Below are 17,771 nucleotides of genomic sequence, written 5' to 3'. Positions count from 1 at the left end.
CACTGTGACTCGGGTCAAAGCCCCGTCGGTCTGCAGTGTGGACTCACGTCAAGCCACAGATGCAGGTCAGTAAGACCAAGTAGTGCAATATGGACATGTTAGCACAGCTGTGAGACCCGGGTTCAGCAGCTGTAAACCCAGGTACGCAATGCAATGTGGATGCTCAAGCACGGTCTCAGAAGCACAGTGCACAAGCTCAGGTCCCACAGACCCAGTCTTAGTGTGTAGTGTAAACATAGCCCAAGAGGCCATAAGCAGCTGCTTTACCAGGCTGAACAGAAAGGAACCTTCCCTTGCCTGAGCTCGCAGAAGCGGTGCTAAATTCATCTCAGCTGGAAGTCACCGGCTGCAAGTCTTACAGCTTTGACTTTAAATGTCAAAACTTAGGTTTACTCAAAGGTTATGGGAGGAAATCATGGGAGACCACCAAAACAATAAGAATGAGGACTTTTTAAATGTCTTGGACACCTCATGTGATGCCAATTTCTTTTAAAATGTCTTTTCTTAATGTTGATATTGCAAAAACAAATGAAACCCTGAGTGCTGGTGGGAATCTGCAGTGAATAATAGGCTGCCAGGTCTCAGCACTTGTTTAAAAATAAATCCAATTATATCTCATGTATTTGCTACTCAAAGTATATTGCTTTTTATTCAAAGCTGCTTCTATAATACAAAGTTAGGTGGAAAACAGATCCAACCCCCTCTCCCAAAAAAACATCCAACGGCTGAGACTGCCTGATTTTCAAATGCGTGGTAGATGGATATGTCTGCTGCCTGTCTGTATTGCAGGGAGAAGAAAAAGAAATATTGCAGACCTAATGCCAGAGGAAATACAAAGTTGTGATGGGAGGATAAGACAATGAAACAAAGCGACCCTGTAGAGACATACAGAACCTCAGCAGCTACACTTACAATATTTCCTACCAAGGAGAGGCATGACTTAAACACAGACCTGGGAGACAGGATTTCGAGAGTGCTAATCACAGCTCCAGCACTGACTCTGCAGCCTTGGGCAAGCCACATAGGGTATGTCTACACCAGGGATCGGCCCCCTTTGGCACGCGGCCTGTCAGGAAAAGCTGCAGGCCAACGGGGGCTGCGGAAAGCGGCGGCCAGCACATCACTCGGCCCGCGCCGCTTTGGCCTGGAGCGGCAAACCCGCGGCCAGTGGGAGACGCGATCGGCCGAACCTGCGGACGCTGCAGGTAAACAAACTGTCCCGGCCCGCCAGCGGATTTCCTTGATGGGTCGCATGCCAAAGGTTGCCGACCCCTGGTCCACACTGCAATTGGAAGTGCGATCGCCAGCATGTGTAGGCATAGCTTTGGTTGGGCTAGCTTGCTACAAATAGCCATGTAGCTGCACAGCCTACCAACCCAAATACAATCCTGCCCAGGACCCTAGATGTGTATTCAGGCCGCTAGCCCATGCTGGTGTGGCTACACTTCTATTTTTAGTGGGCTAACTCAGTCAAAGCTAGCTCAGATATGCCTACATGTGCTGCTGTCACACTTCCCGAATGCAGTATAGACATACCTTTAGGAGACACACCATGTAGGAACCTAAGTTCTATTGAAACCAAGGCCCCTAAGAGATGTAAGCACTTTTGAAAATAGAATTTAGTTTGCTAAGTCACTTAGACACTTTTTGAAAATTTTACCCTACCCGGTGCTTCGGTTTCTCCACCTGTGCAACAAGGGATAATACATTCATCTACCATCCTTGGGTGTGGTGTGGGTTAGTTAGCTAATATTTGTAAAGTGCTTTGAAGATAAAAAATGTTAAATATTTATTGTATTACCTTTGACCATAGACATTTGGGGGGAGGAGGATAGCTCAGTGTTTTGAGCATTGGCCTGCTAAACCCAGGGCTGTGAGTTTCAATCCTTTAGGGATCTGGGGCAAAAATTGGGGATTGGTCCTGCTTTGAGCAGGGGGTTGGACTAGATGACTTCCTGAGGTCCCTTCCAACCCTGATATTCTATGATTCAAAACTACCTATTTCTAGTAGTCAACCGTGTCTGATTACTTGTTAATAAATTGGACTGGAGGAATACCAAACTGAATTGACTCCCCAATGATGACAAGTTATGCTTGAGGAAATGGAAGGAAGGTAGACGAGATGGGGTTGGGGGAGGAAGGGATTTAAATGAAAAACATGGTACATTTTAAAGCATGTCTTACTTTCACCCACAGTGGGCCAAATCCTACCTGCCTTACTCACCTATGTAATTATACTTTATGGGCCTCATCTTCAGAGGTATTGCTTGAGAACTCAGAACTCCCATTGACATCAGATCTTCAGAAATCTCTGAAAATCAGCCCCTTGATATCACACAGGACAAAGGAGACAATGAAATGCTAAAGAAGAGCTGCACTTTTCCATTGAATTTAATTATGTTCCCAAATACCATAGGGATCATAAGGTAACTGTTGCGTACTAAAAGAAGTCATCAACAGGTAGAATTGGCCCTAATGTAATATTAAGTGGTGCACAACATGTGTGATCAATTACTTCTTAGAGTCAAGATTATACACTTCAGAGCCTTCAGCAGTCAGCAAGCCAATAGTAATATTTATATTCACTGTTTATTCTGATTTCAATTTTGTTCACTCATTCTTTCAGCTCATCCCCTGAGCAGTAAATTAGAGATGCAGATGCATCATCTGGGAAGATTTCCAGAATGATTTTGAGGAAAGTGAGACTTTCACTATTTCCTGCACTAAGGCGAGTTCTTTGATCAGGGACAACATCACCTGTAGCAATAAAGGAGAGCTCAGAGTACATGTGGAATGTTAAACAGCTGTCTTAAATGGAGCTGGACACAAAAGGTTTCTCTATTTCCCCTTGGACTCATACTTTAAGGCATAGATTGGTTATCATCATCTTCTCTGTCCTGTAAATTGACTATTTTGCTCCATTCTGATACTCCTGAGTACCCCAGCTTTCCATGAGTCATTGGCTTCAAGAAAGGCTGAAATGACAAATTTGGCTGTTGTACATAATGCTCTTCCTACCTTTTTGGGGACGTTGTTTACATTCATATTCAGGGATAAGGACATTTTTTTACAAGACTCAGTTTGATTAAATCTACCATATTAAATAGTGAGGAGCTGAACAGCTTCTACCTACAGTAGCTTCTACAAATGTGTCTTTTATCATATTTCTCTTACTCGGGGGCACTGGATGGCAAATCTCCACTTTGACCTGTAGGCATGACAGTTTTAAAGTAGCTATTCTCAGATATATTTTTCATTGTGAGACTGAGAAGATACACTCAGACTTTTTAGGGTGAAATTCACCCAGGATGCAGATGGCCTGAACTCAAAGTCATGATGTTATGCCAGTCCAAAATGCAACCCATTATCCCCATTTTAAAGAGGTGAAAAATGAGACAGAGATTAAGGCCACCATTTCTGAGCGTCCACTAATTTGGGGTGTTTCCTTTTTTGATAGTCCAGACTGAGATTCCTTAGGACCTGATTTTCAGGGGTGCTGAACATCCACAACTCCAGTTGAAGTCAGCAGTTTAGCTCCTCGGAGAATCAGGCACCCAAAATATAAGGCACATAAAAATCAGAGACTTCTTTTAAAAATGTAGCTCTAAATAAGTTTCCCAAGGGCACATAGTGAGATAGTGGCAGAGCTGGGACTAATTGATTTCCTAGTTCCCCATTCAATGCCCTAGCTCACTGCAACTATAGGGAAAAAGTTAGCCACTGTACCTACTGTGGTCATAATATACATCCAAAAATATAATTACAGCAAAGTGTTACAAGCATCAAATTATTCATCATTTTGGCATGTACTGTATTAACATTAATTCTGATTAATTTTGATGGTGTTAATGAGGATGTAAAATGCATCCAAGGAAATTCTGTTGTAAAATAAAACATAATCCATGAATAACAGTGACCATGGTGTGTGTGGATACTTAAACCAAGTTTAATCTCTTCTGCCTAGGCAAACAAGAGAGTCATACCAGTATGTCTATTAGTCTCAGACGAGGAATGAAAGTCATTTAACCTTATTACAGTATCTTGTGTAATCTTATGCATAGCACACCCAGAGGCTGTTCTGCAATGAACAGTTACCTTGCAGCTCTTATCCTACTTCAGCTGATATTTTGTTGAGTTATTTCTCCTCAGATGCTCAATTAGGATATATACATGTATTTTTAATGCCTCTTCCTGAGCTTGCTTTCATCATCAAATCATCAGCACCACCAGATATTAGCTTACAGTCTTGTTGGACAAACCGTGTGTTAATTCCTAACAATTATAGTTTCTCCTATGGCTCCACTCTTCAAGCTCCACCTTTGTCCCCTGTAGCTGGGACCTTTTGGTGCCAGGCTCAGAAATCTTCACTCACTGTCTATCCACTTGATCAAATGGTACATTACAAAGCCACTCCCAAGCCCCACAACAAACCCCATTATTTATAAACTCTCCACAGGGTTCTAGGTACTTTTTGGACAAGAATGATCATAGGAAAATCCCTAAGGGTTTACATTCTCCTACCTTTCAACATCCTATTAATAGGCATCTCCCTATGTCTGACCTCATTTCTTACTATTCTTTTCCTTTCTATTCTTCTGCCTGTTCTCTACATGCCTCAAACTTTCTCAGCTTGCATTTCTTTCTTCCCCTACCCCAGTGGCTGCTGGCAGATTTTTTTTTTAAACCTATGCTGTACACATAACAGCCCCTATTCTATAAATCCATTCCTTGGCTTTCATTAAATCCCTTCCCTCATCCTTAGCCTATAATTTACAACCCTCTCTACTCAAATAGTTAATTCCTACTACCTCGAGCCTCTCTGTTTTCCCATACTTCCTCTTTGCCTGTGGAGCACAGATAATACCTTCAGGTCACAGCATACCCTCAGTAACTGACTTGTGTTTATATGCATAAGCTTTAATTGGCTGTGGGCCCCATCCCATGGTATTTTGCCCCTGAATTTAGTGAGAGCAGATATGGGCCATACAAATTGTTCTGGGATACTTTTGTGAGAGCAAAGTGGTCTAGAAATAAATTGAGGTGAACTGAATACACTGAGTCAAGTTGAATTCTACAGATGACTAGCAAACAAAAATCACATCAAATATAAAAACATAGAATACACTTCCAATCAGTACAATCAAATATCTATTCAGGGTAAAGTAATAAAGTCTGACCAAGACCCAGTAGGTTCTTGCCACCCCATATAATGACAGGTTTCAGAGTAACAGCCGAGTTAGTCTGTATTCGCAAAAAGAAAAGGAGTACTTTTCTACTATTTTCCGCTATTCCTACCTACATGCCTCCAGCTTTCACCCTGACCACACCACATGATCCATTGTCTACAGCCAAGCTCTGTGATACAACCACATTTGCTCCAACCCTTCAAACAGAGACAAACACCTACAAGATCTCTATCAAGCATTCTTACAACTACAATACCCACCTGTGGAAGTGAAGAAACAGATTGATAGAGCCAGAAGAGTTCCCAGAAGTCACCTACTACAGGACAGGCCTAACAAAGAAAATAACAGAACCCCACTAGCGGTCACCTTCAGCCCCCAACTAAAACCTCTCCAACGCATTATCAAGGATCTACAACCTATCCTGAAGGATGACCCAACACTCTCACAAATCTTGGGAGACAGGCCAGTCCTTGCCTACAGACAGCCCCCCAACCTGAAGCGAATACTCACCAGCAACCACATACCACACAACAGAACCACTAACCCAGGAACCTATCCTTGCAACAAAGCCCGTTGCCAACTGTGCCCACATATCTATTCAGGGGACACCATCACAGGGCCTAATAACATCAGCCACACTATTAGAGGCTCATTCACCTGCACATCCACCAATGTGATATATGCCATCATGTGCCAGCAATGCCCCTCTGGTCAAACGGGACAGTCTCTACGTAAAAGAATAAATGGACACAAATCAGATGTCAAGAATTATAACATTCATAAACCAGTTGAAGAACACTTCAATCTCTCTGGTCACGCGATTACAGACATGAAAGTTGCGATATTACAACAGAAAAACTTCAAATCCAGACTCCAGCGAGAGACTGCTGAATTGGAATTCATCTGCAAATTGGATACAATTAACTTAGGCTTGAATAGGGACTGGGAGTAGCTAAGTCATTATGCAAGGTAATCTATTTCCCCTTGTTTTCCTAACACACCCCCCCCCTCCTCAGACGTTCTTGTTAAACCCTGGATTTGTGCTGGAAATGGCCCACCTTGATTATCATACACATTGTAAGGAGAGTGATCACTTTACATAAGCTATTACCAACAGGAGAGTGGGTTTGTGTGTGTGTGTGGGGGGGGGGGAGGGAGAAAACCTGGATTTGTGCTGGAAATGGCCCACCTTGATTATCATACACATTGTAAGGAGAGTGATCACTTTACATAAGCTATTACCAGCAGGAGAGTTGGGTGGGGGGAGAGAAAACCTTTTGTAGTGATAAACACCCATTTTTTCATGATTTGTGTGTATAAAAACAAACATATTCTGTATTTTCCACAGTATGCATCCGATGAAGTGAGCTGTAGCTCACGAAAGCTTATGCTCGAATAAATTGGTTAGTTTCAAAGGTGCCACAAGTACTCCTTTTCTTTTTTCCCATATAATGAGCAATGTAATATTTTGTTTAAAGTGGTCAATTCTCTATCTTCCCAGCACAAATCCAATCTAACTAGTGATAATTCAAAAGACAAATATTTTGTTTATCCTAGTTGTTTTGGACCAAGGCAGTGCGGACACTGTAATAAAGAGTGTAATTCATTTTCTGTTGTGTTTTTTCAGCTATTGCACTTATTCTGGCAGACAGGTTGGCTAAAAAAAAAAAACTATGGATTTTGCTGATGGCTTTATTGTTCCCTTTACTATGGAGTATAGCACTTTTTTGTTGGTTTTATTTTGGTTTTGTTTTGTTTTGTTACGATTATTATTCCTCCTTTAGGATCACAATTGTGAATGCTGGGAAATCTATTTTATTTATTAGAAAGGAAATGAAAATATCATTATTCATTTAACTCCTGTGCCTGAACTGTGCATTTTCTTTCAGACACACAATTCATTAGAGAATATAAAGCAACAGAACTGAATAATGTGGTTAGAGCCTTGCGTCAAGCCCTCAGGGCCAAATCTTGCAGCTCCCCGGGGTTGCTACTGAAAATACTGAAAAACACAGTGGAAATGCTGCACATGGGAATGGGAAGAAGATTGCTGGGAAATAGGGAGACTGTGCTAGGCAATCCTGTGGCCACTGAGCACTGCAGACCATTGTGTTAGTTCTGTGTTGGAGCACATGGTGAGGGTGGTCTAGCTGGGGAGTATCAGAGGTATGGTCAGTGGGTTTGCAGACAAACAGACCTATTGGCCCTACAATCCTACGTGAAGACCCCTGGGCTGTAGTAATCTATGCTGGTGTGTCATGCCCAACTCTTTGACTATAGTTACCCTGCCTGCAACACTTTTACTCTGACTTTCCATAGGAGACAAGAAAATAACCCATAATAATCAAACATCTAACTCAATGTAGAGAAAGCTAGATTGTGCTTTCAGATCCCTGCAGACAGTTAGTCTCACTGGCTTTGATGGGAGAGGTGTGCATGACTCAGAGCAGTATCTGGCTTACTCCTCTAGCTCGACTACCACTAGAATTATTTGCTACCCCAACTGAGAGTCCTCTTCCTTGAGGAAATCTCATTGTCATCCTTCCTTGCTGAACTAAATTGTCCCTGTGTGTGAGTCATCATCTGCACCCTCTACTGAATGTGTATTTAAGCTGCCTATCTCAGAACCTAACTATAATTAGAATGATTTTAAAGAAACAGGAGTGAGAGGTACCTTTCAAAACTAGATTGCAGAGATCATCTGGGCATGGTCCAAATCTTAACATCCTTACTTGGTTTTTACTCATCCCTCACTCTGGCAAATCCCTAACAGGAATAAGGAATTTATATGCTTGAAGATTTGTTAACAAAAATTTTGAAAACCCAACCAGAAATTCCATGTGGAAACATATAGACTTCCTACATGAGTCACCAGTAGGGTTAGAAGCTTTAGATCCACTGCACAGACCTCGCCGCTTGAGTTAACAAAGCAACTATAGCACAAGCAGGTTGTCATCCTCAGCATGGGCCAGCCACTAGAAGGAAATGTGACACACATTTTGCCAGTGGTTTCACAGTTATTGCTGACAGTAGAGGAACAGTGAAACTCAGAAATCCTGGATTCTACTCCAGATTCTGAGGGGAGTGTGTACTCTCATGATTACAGACTCATTTGCTCCTATCCCCCCAGGACTGACCCCTTCTGCTCCAGCCCCTTCAACCTATCCTTATCCCAGTCCTAGCCCCCCAGTTCACTTTCATGTCACTTCTAGTTCCACCACCACTTCCCAGGCTCAGCATCCCCCTCCTCCTTTTCCCAGTCTCCCCCCTCAGCACTCCACCAGACCCAGCACCTCATCCTTCTACATTCAACATTCAAATCAGGCTGCTTCCTCTTTTCTTCTCCTGGCTGTCTGGGCATCAGCTTAGGATAGGGGCTCATTCAGAGCACAGGAGAGACCATCCCCTGCTCTCAGTTCTTGTACCCAATGCTACAGCAGCTGACAGCTGGAATAACTGCAGGGACTTAACTAGACTTTCCCCACAGCCCCAGGATGAAGCATGCTCAACCACTCTGTGGGAATGATGCATGTATGCACAGTCTGGTCAGCACATAGGAGACAAGAGGTGCTGGAGCATGCTCAGTGCAGACAATCTTTGCAAATTTAGCTGTCAAGCTCTACTAAGTCTATACTGGGCATGTGGGAACAGAGATTTTTAGAGGCTCATAACTCGGCCAAATTTGGCAGATTTTCATAGGGATTGCAAAAAAAGCACACTTTTGACACCAGGTCTAATCACTGGCCATATTCCAAATCCCTGCTCCAAGGCATGGAAGCACCAGAGCTTCTCAACTAAACAGTTTTAAGAGTTTAACATGAAAAAAAATAAAATAGTATTTTTTTCCCTAACCTCATAAAGAGAAATAGCTGAATCGCTTTTGTGGAAATTCTGCAAAACAATTCTGCCTGAGGAAAACACCCAGCATGGAAAATTTCAGCCTAGACATTTAAAATTCACCCAAGTTATAAGCAACTGAAAACAGGGTCTTCTAATGAAAAGTGTTGAGCAACCTTAACTCTAGGTAGTGCTACATGTGAAGGTTTTAATACTTATTAGGGATTGCAATCTACCAGGGAGAAAGAAATGAATGGACTATGAATTCCTCTTATCACAGTTAATATTCCTCCAGTGACTAAAATTAAATGACTGATAGGGAAAGGAGAAAGGTGATACAACAATGTAACAATCAACATCAAATTAACTGTCACTTTAACAAAGTGCAACCATGCCAAACGAGATGGAACAGAGCACAAAATACAGAAAATTAACCCTGTATGTGAAACACTGGCAGTTCTCCCCATCATCATCTGGTGATGGTGCCCATCCAATTTAAGCACTCAGTATAACAGTTTGAAGGAATGGAATCCAGGGAAAAGGTTTAATATGAGTTCATTTCATTTCTGAGAGAAGTATGTCACTTCAGGAAGGACATAAGGAAACTAGGAGGACAGAGTGATAGTGAGATGGATTAATGTAAATCAATTGCAAGGCAAATGTAATTGCATGATCAATAGGATGCAGAACTGTTCTGCTAGAGAAAGCAAACCAGCCTAAGGAGGGAAATTAGCTTAATTTAGCTCAAGTTAAAACTATTGACAATTACATGGCACCACCAGGCTTCAAAACAGAGTTCTTTATCTAAAGTGTAAAGAATGCAAAACATTGAACCGGAGTGGGAGCTTAAAACACCTCACTGATTCATCAGGTAAAACCTTGTATTTAAAAGATAGTTCTATTTATAAGTCATAATTTTGGTAACTCTTATTCCTCATGAAAACAAGATCACGTCCCTACCCCCAGGTTCTGTTGGTTTTTTTCACCATCTGAAGGCACAATCATCTCCCCAGAAACCATTTGTGTTGCCACAAACATAGGACCTTCAGGTGAGGAGGCTTGTGCGAACTGAAAACAAAAGGTCCAGTTTGGATGCTAATGTTCACGACGTTATAAAATGGGGAATGATTTCTTTTTAAATGACATGCAGAAAAGATTATTTCCAACTAGAATGGTTTCCATGGTGTACTAGGAGAGTCTTTCATATATTCATAGGAGTAGAAGCTCCTCAGATAATACACACAAACACACCAGCATCCTGCAGTTTTCACCTGGGAGTTCAGTCTGCAAAAGGTTTGCAATTTCGGGCCTAATATTTGTTGGTTGCTCAATAATTATATTTTGATACATCCCAATCTTAAGAATATCCTCTATACCCTTGGAGAAGAACTGTCTGGAATTGAGGTCTGTGATCCAAGGTTTTCAATGGGAGTTGGGCACCTAAAGACTTTTGAGGGTCTGGTCCTAAGTTATCAAAGTGCTGTTACAGAAACAAGGCTGATTGTAATATTCTTAGGGTGTGTCTACACTTCAATTAGACACCTGCGGCTGGCCCATGCCAGGTGACTCGAGCTGATGGGTCTCGGGCTAAGGGGCTGTTTAACTACAATGTAGATGTTTGAGCTTGGGCCAGAACCTGAGCTCAGGGACCCTCCCATCTGACAGAGTCCTAGAGCCCAGGCTCCAGAATGAGTCCGAACATCTACAATGCAGTTAAAAAGCCCCTTAGCCCAAGCCCGTGAGCCCAAGTCAGCTGTCATGAGGCCAGCTGCAGGGTTTTATTGCAGTGTAGACATACCCTTTGCAGATATTGGTTTGGGAGATTCAATCAGCATATGTTATTCTCTTTCAGAACCATATCCTGAGAGAGGGAGTCAAATTTTCCCTTTAATTCTCTGTCTCTATTTATAGGGCACTGATTTTAAAACCAGTTTTGATTATGTTTGGGGATTCATGCCTTGCTCATAGAGTCAAAGTGGGTGTTTTCCTGTAGCCAGCTAGGGACAGTGTGAGCAAACTCTTAGTACATAGTAAAGCAACTAACAGAAAACCTTTTGTAGTGGTAAACGCCCATTTTTTCATGCTTTGTGTGTATAAAAAGATCTTCTATACTTTCCACAGTATGCATCGGATGAAGTGAGCTGTAGCTCACGAAAGCTTATGCTCAAATAAATTGGTAAGTCTCTAAGGTGCCACAAGTACTCCATTCTTTCTCTTGAATCACAATTTACATCTCCAAGGCTGCATTTGTATGGGAAAGTTCATCACACAGAGCTAATGTTTATTCATACAGATATGCCGCTTTACCACCTCCATGCATAGCCTGTACATGGCAAAGGGAATATTTTTTGCAAAGGCTTTTATATTAATTGTGTGAAATCACATCAGTCCAGTGAAACACATCCACCCTTTTAAAGCTATCTCGCTTTTTGCTGTTCACAAGGATGAAACTAGCCCATAATGAAATATTTTAAAACTTCAAAATTGATTTTTTTTAAATTCTCTGCATGTCATATCATATTCTACATTGTCAGATCTCATCAGCATGAATAGATAAGTTATGTTGGAATAACGCAAGTTGAGTTTTTTTGGGGCTTGTGGCAATAAAACCACCTTGACAAGAAACATCAGTGGGACCTATTCCAAATCCCCTAAGGATATCCTGTATAATTCTATGAAAACTAATTATCTTGGGACATTCAGTGTTGAGAAATCAGTTTAACCCTATGTCACATCTAATGTCTGTCTAGCACTGGTGATATTTTATGTACATCTGTAAAAGCTTGCTCACCAGAAAGGTTTTCAAGTATCTCCCTTTAAAAATAGGCTCTCTTCCAACTCTTTGGAAGAAGAAGAGTTTAATTACACTGCATAGAGAATTTAATACAGAGAAAATAGAGGGAGCAAGACATAAGAAAAAATTAGTGTCACGGCAACTTGCGCACCATTTATGGGCACAAGCAGGAGCTGAGTTTAGAGGGGATTTGGTGACAGCCAGCCAAGTGTCACGAGTAGAGCTGGATGAATAATGGATCCTTTGATTCGCTGGTAATTCCAAAATATTGCAGGGGGAGGAATTGGTTTCAGGTCAAACCAAATGTTTCATTAGCCCTAAGTATTTAATATTTTAACTTTTTTAAAACTTTTAAAATAAAAAGAAAGGAAATTTTGAAACAAAAAGTTATTTCAAATTAAAAAATTGAACATTTTGAAATACATTAAAAATATTAAAACAAAATGTTTAGACTTTCCCAGATTTGTTCCCCTCTCCCCCGCCCCCTACACAATTTGGCCAAACAGAATTCACAAAACATGTTGGTGTCACCAAATCAGCATTGTTTCCAATGTTATCCAGCTCTACTGATGGAGCTACATGCGAGGGGCAGATTTGGGGTGTCGTTTCGAGAAAGTAATCATGCCACTTAAGGGATGCTCTTAACTTCGGCCCCAACTGCACTTTGCTTCTTTGTCTTCAATATTTTTCTTTTTAAATAAATGGCATTTTAAGGAACATTTGATTCACAATGTAAAGACCTGCTTGATTGAAACATGATGCTTAGGGCCCCTTTTTGGTTTCCATCCCTGTGTCTTGTATCATTTACACGCCTTTCTTTGTATCTTTTTATTTTTGGTCACACACTGGGAAATTCTTAAACTAATTTGCTATTTCCTTTTTTTTTTTTTTTGGGTCCTGGCTCATAAGAGCCAAAAATCTAACTTTAATTTATTGGTAAGAGCCAGGCACATAGCTGTTAAATGGTGCTGGTGGTCTGGCTTAGAATTGCAGGGCTGATCAGTTAATGCTGTCCCACAAACCTTTCTCCTATTACTGTGGTTTTTATCACTGAGCCACTCTGAAGGGATTCATCTCTGTTTGGCCTCTAATATCTACCCTGCAATAAAACACTCATGGCTGGCCCATGTCAGCTGACCCAGGCTTGCAGGGCTTTAAAATTTCAGTGTAGACAATCAGGCCAAGGCTGGAGCCTGGGCTCTGGGACCCTCCCCGACTTGAGGGGTGAAAAGATGCTAGTTATATCATGCTACTATACTTGACCTGAAGGAGAAGACCACAGCATGGTTTGACTACCATATTTCCTCGGGGGGGAATATATCCCTGTCCTCGGAGGTTAGGGAAACTAGGTTTTTAACTCAGCGGACACTGTTTTAGCCTTACCTACCAGGGTGTGTATCATCATCTACCGCACCCAATACAATTAGTTATGGTCACTGACAGTTCTACTATTGAGGTGCTCAAGGCATTGCCCCACTCTGGAAAATGGAACATTACATCAGAGTAAAATTAAGTTACCACCAACTCGCTCAGTTCTATGCATCATTTGGAGAAGAACTTAACTGAACAGAGCCTTGCAGCCATACAGAAGATGGAGGAGCACTTTCAGAATTGTCCTTAATTAATGAGCCTGTGTTAACCTAAATTAAAATGAATATGCCCCACCTAAATTTTGACTTGGGGCTACCACTGATGGCATTTTTCAGGATGCTGGTTTTATAAGATAAGCTCTAAGCAGTGATGCTTGCCTGCATCTTCAATATCACTACCGAACCCTTTCCAAGGCAACTTAGACTGTTCATTATGCACTAGTCAAGCAGAAACCAAGCACGGCTCAGCATCCTAAAAGTAATTTTTGCTTTGGGGATATTGCTTCATGTTCCTCTTTTCCCTGCTGTATTAAGGAGCAGCAGCATTCCCCCTGAGTTACAACCATCTGCGTTCCTAGTGCTGTGGCAACAATGGAAAATTCCCCACTCTGATGGAAAGGTGAGCTGTATGTTAAATCTAGATGTCAGATTTGGAAATCATCTGGAACAAATCAGCAAAACAGAGAAATGAGGGATGGGGGAAAGATGGAAGTTATAAATTCCAGACTGTTGTTCTTTGCTTTTTTACATTTGCACAGGAACAGCTCTGAGATTCAGTTATTTTCTTATCCCTTATTTCTGTACCCTGCTTTATTTTTTTATTCATTTGGTGGAATTTCAATTCTCCTGCCTATGGCCTGGATCCTGAACTGAGATTCACTAGTGCTTCCGGTTCTGGTAGCGATTCACTGGTGCAGGACTTCACGCCTATAGGAACCCTGTTGAGATCATTTCTCCCTGAGAAACACATTCATCTCCAAGGAGAAAGAGAGCACGTCCTCTTTTAAATCACAGAAATAGAAAAAAAAATTACTTTTTTGTAAATTTCTTTGACCATTTCTTTGGATTTTTCTTCCAACTTCTACAATGCCTCCTCTTTTCTTCCCCTTGCCCGAATTAGTTTTCCTATATAATTCACAGGACCCAAATAACCAAGCCATTGTATTGTAACTACACAATAATTGCCAGAGGTGCACTGAAGTACTCAATACAAATGTGTACCACTAAGACCAAAAAACCTCACTGCTGACCCCTTTCTTAGCCCCTGTTTATTGCCCAACAGATGTTAAATGTTGATTCAACATCTCATGAAATCTTACATGGCAATTTAATTGAAAATTGGATCGGATGTGAATCCAGTCATACGGACTGGAAACTGGCTAAAGAACTATAAAAAGGGTTATCAATAATAAAAGACTGTCTATGGATTTTAGGCCCAAGTTATACCCAAGGTCAGATCCTCTCGGGATAGTCCAGCTCTAAGCTGGTGTAAGACCTGGCACTGACCTGAGAATTTAAAGAAAGCCCATATAACTTCCTTTCAGGTCTCACACATCCCGCAGACTGACCTAGCCCTGCCTAGGAAAAAGTTAGGTATTTTCAGAAGCAGAGAAGGTTGTAAAACTTGGGAAGAGAGAAAGGAAACTTGTTGGGGAAAGCGTGAGAAAAAAAAAAAGAGCGAATTCCAAGGAGGGACAAACTGCCATCCGACAGAGGGAAAGAATCTTTGAGACACTCACACCTCTAAAGGAAGTAAGGACAAGGACACTGACACCAATTTAAAAGAAACTGACACTTGAGCGTAATCTACAGATCAGCAGCAGTTACGGCAAGGCCTCAGAGATACGCAGACAGGTCCTTCCTCACAAATCACAGCTTCATGTTATTGCCTGGGGATGGTGTTGAAAATATAACTCCAATTTAAAAAAGAGCCACAAATATTTGCTACATGAACGCTGAAATCCTAGTGAACAGAAAAAACACAGAGCCATCCTGAGTCAGATCAATAGGCCATGTAGTCTGTAGCAATGCTGCACATGAAGGGAAAATCCTCCCTGACGTTTGCAATTTGATCATCAATATCTTAGCTCGCACAACGGCCAATATTAATAGTCATTAAATGATGATACCTGGGTAATAGTGCAAGACCAACTGCAGAGCCTTGCACCTACAGAGAGCAGACTGACGATTAAAGTGCACAAACCTCTAGCATGTAGTGCAGCTGGTAAGTTCCAGGGCACACGTGTGAACAACCACAAGTACACCGGGGAAATCACAAATAGGGGAAACAACATTTTGGGATCATTTACATGAGCGGCGAACAGATTATTCATTGGACACCTGCCACTAAATAACCTTACTTTCCATGGCACTGGCGCCCAATCATGTAACTGCATTATCAGAGGCTCCCTCCTGACCACTTCCCAAATCCAGCTCTTGACCTTACCCTGAAACCTTTGTGACTCCATCCCCATAGAGAAACTATTTCAGAGCTGGAAGGAAGGAATTGCCTCAAAGGGGGCAATTTCTCCACTTCTTCCCTTCCTAATGAGGGATCCACTTGTTTTGCAAGTGGAAGCAATGATGTGGCACATAATTATTATTCTGCATCTTTCATCAGCATTAAGATACGGTTCAATAAACCACAAGGCCTGGTTTTCACAATGTAGAATCCTATACAAAACCGCAAAAAATTGCTTGGCCATAGCTTCCATAGCCCTGTGCAAAGCCAGACTTTTTACTGAACCAGATCCCAGCCTCTCTCCAACAACTGAACGGATTACAGAGCTACAAATATGCCGAAAATGGCTGTTAAAGACACAGTGAAGCCATCACAGACACAAAAGCAGACTTCGCACTGACCCAGCTAATTTCTGAAGATTGAAATTCCATTTTGAGAACTCTCATAGTTTCCAGATGAATTGATTGTCATAGTTTCCAGATGAATTGATTGTCAGCACTAGTTAATATTAGCAGTGATATATGGAAATAAAAATATATATAATTTGTTCAGCAATCAAGCCTTATGTCAGAGATAAGCATCTTATAAACAGACGTATGAACTCTCATAAAAGTTTCATGCTCCAGTTGCTCCAGATGTGCCTTTTGCATAACAGCTACAACTTCACAAGCAGAAAAAGGAAGTCTCTAAAAAGAAGCACTAAGACTTTCTTGTATGGCTTTCAAGATGAATTGATTTTATTAAATATAATTAACTAAATGTGGTTTAGTGCGACTAACATTAGGGGAATGATTCTTCTTAGGAGTCTAATTTACATCTTGTGTGTAGAATTTAGCCCTGCACGTACAGCTCATTTTGTGCCTGATCCAACACCCAGTGAAGTCAATGGAATGATGTCCACTGATTTCAAAGGGCATTAAATCAGGCGCCTTGGGAGAAACAGGGTTTCTGTTTTCTCACATTTCTTCCAGTAGCCTTCTAAGTAGATTGCAGTTTCCGGAAAGAACGGAGTCCAAGGTAAGGAATATCCAGCTGAAAAGTAGGGGAGGGCATCACGAAAGCTGGAGAAATATAAGTGCTATTCAGTGCTTAATTTGTAATGAAAGAGGTGCCAGGGCTCAAGCAATTTTTTTACATTCACAACTGATACAGCAAGCCCAGAGGCGCCAGGGCTATGAACTGCCAAGCCGAGAACAACCAACCTGCCAACCACTGGAACAAATTAAGCACGGTGCTATTTGGCAGGGAATACGGCAGAGGTAATAAAAAAACCAGGAAGTTAGTTTTGCAAAACTTTTCACCAAAAGCTGAGGACGGCAGCCCTACACCAGGAAGAAATGATTAAGGAACGAATCATGACCTGCGCTGTATGTGTTATTGCCAGATAGTTCACAGATAAACTAGTAAGGTTGTATACTAATTAAACCCAGTTCCTTGCATCTTGTCTTTCTTCCTCTATGTCTGGGACAATGACTTATCCAGGGTCACCCAGGAAGTCTGTGGCAGACCAGGGAATTATACCTAGGTCTCTTGAGTCACAACCAAGTGCTTTGATCACTGAATTGCTCTTTCTCTCACCCATCACTACTTTAAAGTCAATTTTCATTATTTGTGTCACTTTGTGCAAGCACTTTAATGCTGTACTAGTAGAACTTTAACTACATAACTCAACATACAAGCAACATTATTCCTAGACCGTATCAACATATAGGAGCAATATCATATCTATAGACAGTTTTTCTCCTGAAACTACAAACACCGTATTTGTGTATGATACACACACAGAGAGAAATCCACAGCACTGAATTAGTGTTTGTTCTTTGCTGAAGTTCACTTCTTTAACCTTTACTATCAGACTGTACCCACCACTACCACCAATGAGAAATTAAATCAAAGACATTCAGCTACCACCTTCTCCATTTCAATATTTACAACTCCTAGCTAGATGGCAGCTCAAAATACCAGGCACTTACATGCTAAATAAATGAGGTTCAGTTTGATGGGACACAAAACTGAAGTACTGAAGAAAAAGGTCACAACAAACCATCAGATACATTTTAAGGAAGGCATTTTGAAAAAAAGAATCCTGCCAACAAGCACAGGGGGAGTAGGATCTTGCAATG

Source organism: Caretta caretta, chromosome 8, assembly GCF_965140235.1.
Source record: "Caretta caretta isolate rCarCar2 chromosome 8, rCarCar1.hap1, whole genome shotgun sequence".
NCBI lineage: Eukaryota > Metazoa > Chordata > Testudines > Cheloniidae > Caretta > Caretta caretta.
Note: the sequence above shows the minus strand (reverse complement) of the source record.